The sequence below is a fragment of the Protopterus annectens genome, chromosome 8.part0 (assembly GCF_019279795.1).
Source record: "Protopterus annectens isolate FY-2018-M chromosome 8.part0, PAN1.0, whole genome shotgun sequence".
Classification (NCBI taxonomy): Eukaryota; Metazoa; Chordata; order Ceratodontiformes; family Protopteridae; genus Protopterus; species Protopterus annectens.
In genome coordinates this window covers 490,621,195-490,633,856 of record NC_056741.1, presented here as the reverse complement: position 1 = coordinate 490,633,856, position 12,662 = coordinate 490,621,195, and positions in this window count along the sequence as shown.

The window sequence follows — 12,662 nt, the reverse complement described above, 5'->3', positions numbered from 1 at the left end:
GGGCTTAGGGTGAGAGAATATGAGTTACTTTGTAACACATTTTTTAGCTGGGCAATTGTTTTAATACCTTTTTGTTGTTTGGTGAAAAGAAAATGTTAGCAGGGAGTCAAGGGTTAAACCTAGATATCTTTGGAGTGCTGCTTTTGGCAGAGCATTTCCACTGTTGTCTTAAATTAGAGCTGGTGGGTTCCAAGTAGTTTAGATGTTGTGCCATATATCATAGCAGTAGTTTATATGTTGTGCAATACATTGTAGCTGTAGCTTGTACGGTACTAATCAGTAATCTATTTTTTATATCCAGTTAAAAAAAAAGACTATGAAAATATCTTGCATGCTTTTTTGGCAAGTGGTACTGTTTTTGTCGGACTCTAGCAGTACCAATTCATCCTTCATCATTACTACATTATGTTTGCTGAGGTCATAGGTATGATCATTAACAAACAGAGAGAAGGGGGACAGGACTGAACCCCGTGGGACCTCTTTGTTAAGAGCGCCTGCTTCAGATAAGATGTTATTCACATAAAACTGAAATGATCTATTGGCCAGGTGGCTGTGAATGCAGTGTTTTACTGAAGTTCCAAAGTTTAATTTGATGTGATGTTGCAGGAACAGAAAGTGTTGGACTGGTCATTTCTGTGAAAGTGCCACCAGTGAGGCTTGATTAAGTCATGTCACTGAAAATGGTATCAGTAGCAGTACAATAAAGTGTCTGTACTAAACGGGTTGCAAAATCCATGCTGAACAGAGGCCTTGCATTTCTTAAGATGGGATGTTTTAGAGAGTTAGATTATGATGGCATTATTGAAAGGGGGGGGGGGGGGATACACCTGAGGTTAATGAAAGATTCTAGAAATGAGTAGGTTGCTTAAAAAAAAAAATGAGATCCATCATAAGAAAAAAGGGGTGCAGTACTGAGGAACATGGCACGGCTTTTGAGTTTAGGTTATTTACTGCTCTTCTGATGTCTTTGAGTAAGAGTTCTTTGAATTAAAATTTGGCACTTTAAGCCACAAATGTATGCAGTTCTAGATCACCTAGTATATTCAAATTTAGGTATTCAGGCTGCACAGGAGGAAATGCATTGATTTTATCCAAACTGTTGAGATCAGGAAGTGTTTATAGCTGTTAGAAAGTGTCAAGTCGTACTTAAACAGATTATTAGTAGCTGAGTGAGCTGACTCAGTCATGCCACCTTTTAGGAGTTGTGCTCCTTCCTTTGCAGCATGATGTAAGGCATTCCTTCCTTAATTGTTGCAGCATGCTGTAAAGGCCTCTTGTTTACTCCTTAAGAAGGTGGCTTTAACTGCATTAGTAAAAATTTGAGCTTGTTCCCTTAAAGCACAGTAGGATTGGTGTAACTGCATGTTTAGTGGCTTTTGCTTCCAGGCTCTCTATAACTTATCTCTAAAAGTTAAACAGTTTTTTAAGGTTGGTAGATAGCCATGAGCAGGGCTTTCCTCAAATACTAATGCAAGCATGGGATTGTAGCAGCCCTACACTGTTTGCATTTAGACTAGCATCCATAATCTCTATGCCCATTTAGAGATTCTGTGTATTACCTAAATACTGACCATTTAGAGCTAAATCTGTTACTGGTTATCTTTATGGATAGAATGGATATGAAGCAGTGTCTCGGGAAAAGCTGTACTTAAACTTGCTGTGCTAAATTATTTTATTTGCAGTGAACTAAGCTTCTTATGCAGTGAATTAAATAAGTTGTTTCTGAGCAACTTCTGAATATGTACTGTTGTAATAATAACTTGCCTTCAAGTACTTCTACCACAGAATATCTGCCAAGGGAAAGGCTGTACTACCTAATTCTGTTTCCATTTATTCTGACAGAATAAACTGCTAAGAAATCAAAATAAGGCAGGTGCTATGTTGAGTGGAAGAAAAAAAAAAGAAAGAAGTTGTTGATCTTCAATTTATTCAGAAAGTAGAGAAATGGGCAGATGAGCAATGAAAAGCAGTTCTTTTCTGCCTTCAAAACATATTTCAGAAATGATTTACAATTGTAATCTTAAACATTGGGATGTCAAATCTTCTAATGCCAAAAGAAATGCACTGAAACTTTCAACACCAAGGGAAAAAAACTCACTAAAAAAAAGACAAGTTGCAAATCTCCCTACCACTCTGGATACAAGAACAATCACTAACATGGACCTGGAGAGGGAGGCAATTCTTGGAGTTCAGTAATTTTGATCTTCAACATTGCGAGTTTCATTGTTTTCCTGGCAACATTGCCAGTTTCAACATTCCAGTACTCGTAGTTATGACTGCAACTCTTCACAAAGACACACAGGCACACAAAGGCACACACAGAGACACACACACACATGCACACAGACAGGCACAGAAAACAGACGTGGCTAAAAGATTGTGCCTTCCTTTTCCAACATTTAATACTGTTTGTCTCCTAAATTGAGACTGGCTATATTTAAGCAATAACCCATGCCTGGGTGTGGGTAATGCTGGATTTACCCATGGTTGGTGTGGTTTGGTCATGAGGGCGAAGCCCGAGTGGCCAAACAAAGACAACCGTGGGTAAATTCAGCATTACCCACACCCAGAAGTGGGTTATTGCTATTATACAATGACATTATTTAAGAAAAAGAAATACTTAACTTTTCTTAAATAAAGGCATTGTATAATGTGTCCGTGCTGCCCTTTCGCAGCTGTCTGGTATTCTGCAACAGTTCTGATGTACTGTGTATGCGTATGCTTACGTAGTACATCAGAGCTGTGGGTGGAAGCAACAGAGAAAGCAAGATCTCTGTTGCTTTTTACAAAGTGTCTTGCTATGTTAAAGGGGTTTAACATAGCGAGACAGCTTTAAAAAAAGCAATGGAGAATCTCCGTTGCTTTTTTAAAGCTGTCTCACTATGTTAAACCCATTTAACATAGCGAGACAGCTTTAAAAAAAGCAATGGAGAAAGGAAGATCTCCGTTACTTTTTTTAAAGCTGTCTCGCTATGTTAAACTCCTTTAACATAGCGAGACAGTTTCTAAAAAGCAATGGAGATCTTGCGTTTTCCATTGCTGTAAAAAAAAAAAGACTTATACTAATGGAAAACTCCGGGTGACCGGACCTTTTTCCATTAGTATAAGTCTGATTTACAGCGTGCATGCTGACCAATCAGCATGCATGTTTTGGAATATTAATGGGGGGTCCTTGTCTAATTGTGTATTGGGTACAGACAGAGGGAGTGAGAGAATGGGATAACGCTGGACTGTCTTAACAATGATAACTCAGTGAAAGGGAGGAGGTGTGGCTTCCTCTTTTCCCATTATTCATGAATCTTGCAGGTGTTTATAACACTGTTAATGTACAATTCCTTGATCCCATAATTTATTCCAATATTATTAGATTCAGAGTACCCCAGCATTCTGATTTGTTTTCTTTAAGACTATTTACTTTGTCTGATATCTCTTTGAACAATAAAGTCTCTAGTATTATATGCTGTTCTCCATTTCATAGTATTGTTTCTAGCCTTTATTGTAAATATCTGAAGAAAAACAGGTATTTCAGCATATACCTTCACTTGGCAGCGATCCAGATTTTTGTCACCAGTTATTTTCCTTCATAATTAAATACACATTTATCATGTGGTTATTTGTTTATGCAATTACTTTATTTCAACAGTGCAATAAAAATATAATTTAAAAGCAAAGAAAATCATTTGAGGGTAGTAAACATTTAAGAGGTTAAAAGCAGCAAGGTTAAATCTGATCAAACTAGAAATTCCTTGGGCTGTTAACATTCTGTGCGTGAATATACGTAGCTTTAGAAGTAGCAGACTAGAAAGGCTTAAATATCCCAAAGGTCTCTTGTGATTGCTATGATCTTAGATCCTATTCTGCTCATAAATCATTGTAGTTTTTCTTTTTCTTTTCAGATTTTTTCCCACAGAAAAAAAAGTTATGCTCAGATCTTCTGAGTTACTTTTTTCCATACCCTATTTATTATATTCATTACAAACCTATACAAAAAAGAATCTCTGTTTATCTGCCTTCCAGTTACAGTTAATAATAAAATGAATAGCTGTGATAGAAATGGAATAGTTTTAAACAAACACAAGTATTTGCATTTTGAAGAATAATTGATAATGCTCTTATACTACACGATAAATAATGTTGTGGACAACTGTTAAAGTGTGCCCTCTATTATCAGCTCTAGCTTCTTTTATATGTCATGTAATGGTATAAAATGAGTAAACAAGTCATTTGTCCTAATTGGCAAAGAAGGTTCAATAATAATGCATTTCAGTAAAATAAGTCTTCTGCGTTCCATTTAATACATTTTAATGAATACCTATTCAGCATATAGTAAGACACAATACTGCCTTAATTATTAGAGAAGAAATTAATACATTTCAGTGTGCTTGCTCATATGCAAAAAATATATTTCTACTGCATCATGTTTCTTCATTTTGTGTGTGTGTGAATATATATATATATATTTATATATATATATTATTCCATTAGAGCTATTAGACATATGACATCAATACTTGAATTGCTAGAAAGAAAATGGTACAATTCCCTTAATGAACAGTAAAGCAGGAATATCATACTTGTTCATAAATGAGGTTTGGTAACAGACCAATTTGTCGAGAGACATCTTCAAATGGGTTCTTAGATAGAAATATTAATGGATTAACAGCCTGCATATCATTGCTAGAGCCTTCCTGTGTCCTGAAAGAGTGCTCTTCAAACTATCTGGAGATATACAGAGCTGAGTATATTTTTCTGGCACTTCAGAGTTGTGTACTGGTAATTGTTGTTTGACTAATTTTATATCATTGCAGGCTGACTTCAGAGTTGTGCACTGTTATTTTTGCTTCACTGTATAGTTTTTCAGATCTCTGCTGAAGGTGTTGTTTTTCCCCTATCCACCCTCCCTATTCCTGTCTTGTTAGATATGGAGGCTTTTGCAGTTGCCCGCCCCCACTGTAGATTTGATCTGGGACACTCCCCCCAGTCCCATCTCTTTACCTTATTCTACCTAATAGACTCCTTCTGCACTTGTTTTTAGTCATTTTTAATTTAATTGCATTTTTTTAAACTGTTTGGTCTAACATTGCTACATACTCGTGTGCTAGCTTGCACTGCATTTGAATTGTTTTTACTGCTGTTTTAGCTACTTTTCTGTATATATATATATATATATATATGTGTGTGTGTGTATATATATATAAATATATATATATATATATATATATATATATATATATATATATATATATAAATCTAAGCCTGTTTCCTACCTTTCCTGTAATTAGTGTAGTCCAGATTCAGATTTTCTGTATCTAGGACTGAATGTAAGCTTCTGAGCCCCCCAAGCTTTCTGTGTTGGAGGGAAGCCTTCTAGCTTATCAGCAGGAGTGGTAAGCACTAGGCAGCCTGTCTACCACATAAGTAGTGTTTCTGGCCCAGAAATTGTAGTTATTGGCTGTTTGGGCAGTTTTTCCATCTCTCTCAACTTTCTGATTTAAATAGGGTTGCCACCTTTTCAAATGCCCAAAGTGGAACATTTTTTGTAGAAATGTGAAATTTTGCAGTATAAAACATACCATGGCCAATGCAAAGGACATATCTTCTCTTCTTTGCCAAAATAAAAGCTTATTCATTTAGTATTTAAGTTGCTTACACTGTTTCTTATAGCATTTAGGTGTTTCAAATACAAAATAGCTGAATTATGCAACTATTAAAGACAACTTAAGAAATATTTTTTTCCTAAAATCTCAGGACATTTGCCATATTTTAGTTTTTTCAACAGGACACACCTGACCAAAGAGGGACTGTCCCTCGCAAAGATGGACAGGTGGTAACCCTAAAGCCTGCATTTGCACTTGTTTCCCTCCTTTCCTGTTACTAGTTTAGTCCAGATACAGATTCTTAGTTTTAGCACTTGAATTTGCTTTATTCGTGATCAGCACTTGTTCAGAACTTGTTGTAAGCACTAAATAAGCTACTAATTACTACAGCACTCAACCTTCTTCATTACCTAGAGGAAAAGAGTTTTGGTACTTACTTTCCTCACTTGCTTAGAGAAAAACAGCTCTTGTACTCACTTTCCTCACTTATCTAGAGGAAAATAGTTTTTATCCAGGCATGTCCAAGATTCAGCTCGCAGTCTTCGCTCCTGTCTATCTGAGGAATCTGGGCATCTTGGGGCAATGTAGAAATTGCCTCATGTACGCAGACAACCCTCTCCTCCTACCACCCAACACTACAACCTGTGAGAGATGCACTTATCTAGCCAAACTGGAGGTAAAGCTCTCTCCAACCAAGACTGAACTTGACAGTCAAGAGGAGAAGGTAAACACTTGCACCACACCACACTCATCACATAGTCTCATTAAATCTACATCACCAAAATCCACACATAGAAACACAAAACATTCACGGAGGCTCTCAGTAATAATCTGCTCAAGCAACAGAGACCTCCAAAGCAGAAATGCAAGCAACCTCCACCCCCCCAACACAAGCCAAATGATACATAGCCCGCAGACTCAGTGTGCCACTCAACCACAGCCAATAAGGCAAAACAACCTACCCAACACACTATTCATAGGTGACTCTATAGTCAGGCACACTGATGCCCCACTCATCAGACTAAACAAGGAGAAGGTTACTGTCAGCTGCCTGAAGGGTGCCAGGATCTGCCACATAACCCATGCACTCAGGTCACTCCACAACAAGTACAAATATGACTCTGTCATTGTCCATGTTGGTGTGAACGACCTGAGATGTACCTCCCTGGACTACATGAAAAGAGACATGGAAGAGCTCTCTGATCTTGTAGCCCAGGCAGGTATGACCCTAGCCCTGAGTAGCATTCTGCCATCACCCAGAATGATGTCGCAGTACAAGGACAAAATGATTCACTTCAACAATTGGTTAAGCTTCTGGTGTCATTCTAAAGGGATCCAGTATCTGTCTGCCTGGGATGACATGGTCGACAGACCACGATGATTTTCCAGAGATGGCCTGCACCTGTCACCCCTGGGATTTTGAATACTGGCTAAGGTTCTTGCCGGCCCTATAGTGCCTTTTTAAGGCAAAGTTCAAAATGACAAATTCACCACCGTAACAGGAACAGGCAAGCAAAAACTGAGGATGATGCTACTCAAAGCTAGAAGTCTAAATCTCAAAATGCACTCACTCGAGACACTCTTTAAAATGGAGAACATCTATATTTGTGCAGTGACTGAGACCTGGTTCAAGGCTCCAGAGACCACCCCTGCACTACCACGCTATAACTCATACTACACTTTTTGGCCATGTAACCTGGACCGGAACACCAAAGGCGGAGGTGTGTCCATATTCATTAAGGATATCCACACCTTCAGGCTAGTTGCTCAGCATAATGCAGCCAACGTTATCCAAGTGCAACTAACTATGGGCAAAACTGCAATCCAAATTGTAGCTTGCTACAGATCCCCTACCATGCCCCAGGATTCCCACTCCTCTTTTCTTGATGTACTGGAAAATATTAGGGTTCAACCAAACACCCTAATAATGGGTGATTTCAACTACCCCACCATTAACTGGGAAAACTACTCATGTACCAACTCCTTCGCTCAACGCTTTCTGGAATTCATGAACTCCAATGTCTTGGATCAACTTATCCACACCCCCACCAGGGGCAACAATATTCTAGATCTAGTCATTACCAACATGAGTGACTAGTGCTCCACACCTGAAGTCAATGCCTCATTGGTCCGATCCGACTATAAGCAAATTACCCTAGATATCCACATCCTGCCCCAATCCCCCATTAAGGAAACCATGGTAAAAAATTTCTCCAAAGCCAACGTCATGCTTCTTAAGACAGTAGTGGTGAACTTCATGACACCCGTGCAGGTGGACAATACAGTTACAACTACTGAATCCTACACAATTGCACTTTATAAGCACTTACACAAGTGCATGGATCATGCCATCCCAAACAGAGCCAAGACATTATCCTCCAAAAAAAGGAAACCAATCTGGTGGTCCCCTGCCATAAACTAACTGTACAACAGAAGGAAGAAACTGTTGCAAAAGAGAGTAAAATCCCATGAGTGGAGGAGCTCCCTGGTCAGCCTCAGTAAGAAGCTGCGATACCTGATAAAATCCTCCAATGCTAGTTACGAAAACAAAATCGCCACTGATTCTAAAGACAAGCACAAAACATTCTATAGCCATGTCAAAAATCTCAATGGCAACACTCAGATCTGTTCTGAGTTACAACACAATAGCACTAAATATACAGACCCAACTGATATTGCCAACATCCTGGCAGATAGGTTCAGTGCTAACTTTACTCCCCTCTCACCTCCTAAAGAGCCCATCTCTGTACCAGAAGAATGCAAAGTTCCTGTAATCACAGCTGCACAGGTAAAAAACACACTCTCCAAAGCCAAGAACACAGCATCCATGGGACCAGACAACATCCCAGGCTATGTTCTACATGAACTACAGAATGAACTGGCACCCCACCTAAGTATGATGTTCAGTCATAGCCTCACCTCAGGCTTTGTGTCTGCTGAATGGTGCACAGCAATGGTTATCCCACTCCACAAGGAGGGAGCCACCACGGACCCCAGAAACTACCGCCCCATTAGCCAGACGAGCCTAGTCGGCAAGGCCATAGAATGTATCATCATGGAACTTATAAACAAAGATATTGGTAATCTCCAAACTCTGGACCCCACCCAGTTCGGGTTTGTAAAAGGCAGATCATGTCTCCTAAACCTAATAGACTTCTTTGAAGCAGTCATCAAAGCTGTAGAGGAGGATAAGGTGGTTCACACAGCCTCTCTAGATCTTGCCAAGGCTTTCAACACCATCCCCCACTCTGGAATTATACATAAACTCTCTAAACTAGGTATAAATCCCTATGACACAAGATGGGTTGCCAACTGGCTCACTGACAGAACTCACACTGTGAATGTATTCTGACTTCAGACCAGTGACAAGTGGAGTACCACAGGGTTCAGTCCTGGGTCCTCTCCTGTTTGGCATCTACTTCTCTGAAGTACAGGCTAACACAGAAGGTCTTTGGCTAATGAAGTTCACAGATGACTGCAAACTAGGAACCATAATCGAAACTCCTAATGATGTGGACATCCTACAAAAGGGCCTCACTGAGATAGATGCCTGGTGTCAAAGCCATGGCCTCAAGCTCAATGCCAAAAAGTGCATTATCGTCCCCTTTGGTAAAAACTCTGTACCCATGATCTACAACATAGGTGGTAGTATACTTAACACCAAAAGTGTGATAAGAGACCTTGGGTCACAGGTAGACAGTAGTCTCTCCTTTGATAATCACATTGCCACAGTAGTCAGGAAATCCTTCTACATGGCACACCTAATCACAAAAGGTTTCTCATCCAGAAAAATAAGTCATTGTTCCCTTCTACTCATCACTCATTAGACCCATTATAGAGTACAATGCCCCTTTTGGTATGTACCTCACAAGACATCTACAACAACTGGAAAGGCCACAGAAATACCTTACAAAGAGGATTATCAGCCTCAAGCAGATGCCCTACGCAGACCGTCTCAAAAAACTCCAGCTTTACTCCATCGCATATCACCTACTCTGAGGTGATCTCTGCCTAACTTACAAAGCTATGTCAAACCCAGAGCTGTTGGACATGATCCACATAAAGAAATCCCAATCCCTCCGAGCTGCATGCTCTAAGGATCTAAACCTTGTCACCACAATAAACAGAACATGCCGGAGGGATAGATTCCTCTCCCAGAGACTTCCCATACTCTGGAATAAACTACCTATCTATATCAAACAAAGCTCCTCATTAGCACTCTTCAAGAAAAATCTTGATGATTGGATGGGAAATAGGAAATTTACCCTGGGATTCAATTCTGTGACTCTGCTCGACAGTGGCACAGGAAAATGATTTTTTTGGGTGGCAAAAGCCAGGGTACCTTTTTGGCTGGGCTTGTATAGGCCCCAGGGCCAATAGCCTAATACCTACCTATGAAACTATGGATGCGTAGGAGGATATGGGAAGAAGTTAGATGGGGGGAGTTAAACAGGAAAGTATGATGACTGGAAGGAAGTGAGGTAAGTGTCGGGAAGGGTTTAATAAGTGTTGTGAGAGTGTAACTGGTAAGCTATCACATTTTGTCGTGAACTTACTAAGGCTTGGTTATGTTCAAGAAGACCTGTAGGTAATTTGGAAGACAGATAGGCCTTTGGTAATAAGTAAGCATGGTGGTATTGGGTGAGTGCATTTTGATATTTTTTCCCCTCTCTATCCTTGGGTGTTATCTTCTCTCCATATCTAACTGTGAGGTTTCTCCACGGTATGTTCACTGGTTGGGTACTTGATGGGTTATATTGGGTTGGTGGTAGTCCAGTTTATTTGTTTTAATTCTGGGTGCTATGAGGGCTTCCTGGCTTTCTGGAGGCTTAGTAGTGATGGCTTCTGGTGGCTTTCGCATGGGTCCAGTGTGGGGCAAACATGGGTTTCTGTTTGTGCTGTCATTATGGCTGTTTTAGTTGGAGTGTCATTAATGGAAGTCAGCCGTCAGTGGTGGTTGTGATGCAGTAAACATTTAGTGTGTGTTACTTTTCACTCTCTGTTACTTTTAATTAGCAGAAGGAGGTTTCTGGGGCTGTGAGATGCCCAAGAGCGATTGCCGGTGGGTGCATATGCACATAGCGCGACTACGGCTGTAGGAAGGTTCAGATGCTGCTACTGCTACTTGCTCATCTTATGGCCAGATATTTATGATCGGTCTGTATTTAGCACCTTTGTCCTCCCAGTTTGGCAGGCGTAATGTTGCCAGGTATAGTGCTACTGTTAGTTGGGAGGAAAAGTGCAAGGGGAGGAGGGTCAATGAATTACCAGTCTGCATACTCGTGCCTTATTGGTGGCTTTGTTCCAGGTCTTAGAGGGATGGTATGCATCTGAGGAATACCTCTAAGATATGCTGAATGTCAGGCATTTATGTTTCAGACAAATTCTTTCTAAAACACTGTTATTCTGTCAAATCCTTGTTTGGTGAGAGCAAAATAAAAAAAATAAATAAATAAATAAATAAATAAATAAATAAATAAACTGTCCCTAGTTCAGGTTGAGGATATCGACATGGCATGCAGATGTCATGTCAGTTTGGGTCCATTCATCATAGGATTTGAGGTTGCATTGGTGGTGATAGTCTTGTCAGTAGTTTTTGGCAGTTACAGAGGTTGAAAAAAATGCAAATTTCTTTTGCGGGCGTTAGGCTTATAGTGTGGAGCTTGCCTGAGGTACCGGGTAGTCAGCACATGCATGTAGTCACTGAGGGAGGTGCGCCTGAGCAACTTTAAGCTGTGACCAGATTATTAGTGGCCAGGACGAAGTGACAGATTTTGCATCTTCTGTTTGCCAGGGTGCTTATATCATTCCCTGACCATGAGCTCTAGAGTGATTTTACTGCTTTAGAGTAGATCAAAGATGAGGGATGTTAGAAAGAAAAAAAAAAACTAAACTGCCCCTTCTCTATATTGATACTTGTCTGTGTATATGTTTATGCAGATTTCCATTTATATGCTCAGGGAAAGGTACCAATGAGTTAGGAAGCTGTAGTCAGGTTTGCTTCAGGGAAAGTTTTGGATGTGGGAGAACAGAACTATGGGATTATTATGATGTGCTGCTCACAGAGCATACCCAAGCCACTAAATATAGGAATTATGTCAATACAAATGGAAATCCATTATGGCTGATTATAGCCTACAAGACCGACAGTCCATTATTCTACCATTGCCTAGTAGCCCATTCCAAATGCACACACTACCCACTCAGTAAATCAGCATATATTTACACTGCAATTACATTGTAGCCTCAGTAATATGAATTCAGCCTTTGACATGCATTAGTTCAAAATAATTTCCAGACCAGTGCACCCAAGTAGACTTTAATTACTGAATTCTATCTGTGCAACTGAAAAATCTTCACTGTGGTCTCTCTTATGATAATGAGCACAACACCAGCACAGACTGTTATTTACTTGTAAATGTAGTTTGCCACAGCTTCCAACTCACTATTGGAATGGCACCACTCATAATGTTGAATACAGACACACTAAAAAAAAAATCATAAATGCAGGAGAAAAACGAATCTTGAACATAACTCTTCTTACGCATAAACCAGGCTTGTACGAACTATGTGCAACATTAGTTTTGTGAAGTGCACAAGGAAAGGATGTGGTGAAGGTTGAAAAGTTAGTGTCTGTTCTGGATCTGCATTTTCTTGAGTGACGGTTGCTTTAAGTAATGTTGGAGAGAGATGTGTTCGTTTCTGATGTTAAGTTACTGGTATATAGTTAAATAGTTCCAGGCATCCATGTATTTTATTAACTGGGGTATTGTTATGTTTTCATGGCTAATTTGTGCCATGCATGCAATGATTTGCATCTAAGCTTGTTGCTGTATGTATGGTTTTCCTAATCCGTTTACATAAGGAGTGAAGATCATCATTTTGTATTATGTTTGCGGTGCAGTATAATTTGATGCAAAATGCAGGGGTATCTGTTTTTGATTTTATTTTCTTATATACTGGGGGGTTTACAATGTCTCCCACAGGTGGACATTGGAGAGTAGTTGCAGGGATGTGCATATTGATCACAGCTGAGTTGTCTTGTGGGCTAATGCACTATGCTGA